Here is a 993-nt window from a genome sequence, read left to right as displayed (position 1 = left end):
GGGGGGGGGGGGGTCGCCGAGTCGCGCAGGAGTAGCGCAGAGATACCACTCACAAGGCCGGTCCGCGGCGCAATGAGCGCAGCCGCGCCGCCAACTCTCTTAAATACTCCAAGCTGCCGGGAGGGGAGGGGCCTCATCTGCCACGCCCCTTTGTCACCTCCGCGCCAATCGGAGGCCCCTCTCCGCCGAAGGCCACTCCCCGAGCAGGTGCGCCGGGGGCTGGCCGGGCTCGCGCCGCGTGGCGCTGGGAGCTCGGGCGGGGGCTCCTCCGAGGCGGAGTTCGCGGGCGCAGCGCGGGTCGTCCCTGATGCTGGGACTGTCCGGGGCGGGACGTCGAGCGAAGCGAGGCCCCTGCGAGGTGGGACCCCGCCACGACGCCGCGCGCCCACCCGCTCAGCGCCCCGTGGTCAGAGCGCTTCTGACGCCCCCTGGCGCTGCGCGCTGGCCTGGACACCTGCCCTTCCGACGCCCGCCTCCGCCTCGGGCTTGGGAGGGGGCGGAAATTTCCTCCGCCCGGCTGGCGCCTGGAGAGCGTGGCATTGACGAGGGAAATGCACATTGCTGGGGAGGAAGCGAGGAAACGGACACCGCACGTGGCTCCTGGCGGCGTGAAATGCTACGGCCTTTTTGCAAAGCAGCCTGGCCCAGCTAGCGAAGAGCGCCCGTTCCTTCCCTTAGCCAGTGTTTGCGGAGGGCCCAGCTGTACCTGGGGCAGGGCACAGCCCCGGACAGGACATTCAGGGCCTCTCCCGAAGGGTAGCTCCCGGTCCAGTGGGGGAGACAGACGAAGTCAACAGACAATTACAATGCAAAGGGAAGTGTGCTTTGGCGGGGGTGAGACGGGACGCGGCGACTGTTAAGAGGCGGGTCACCTGACAGGGGGTCGGGGTGACTTCCCAGAGGAAGTGAAGAATTATCAAGGGAAAAGGCCCGAGGGAAGAAGTGGCAACTGCTTCAGAGTAACTCCTACAGAGCAGCTCCCAGGGATGGCGT

The sequence above is a fragment of the Rhinopithecus bieti genome, unplaced genomic scaffold (assembly GCF_001698545.2).
Source record: "Rhinopithecus bieti isolate Rb0 unplaced genomic scaffold, ASM169854v2 scaffold_15834, whole genome shotgun sequence".
NCBI classification, from domain to species: Eukaryota; Metazoa; Chordata; class Mammalia; order Primates; family Cercopithecidae; genus Rhinopithecus; species Rhinopithecus bieti.
Note: the sequence above shows the minus strand (reverse complement) of the source record.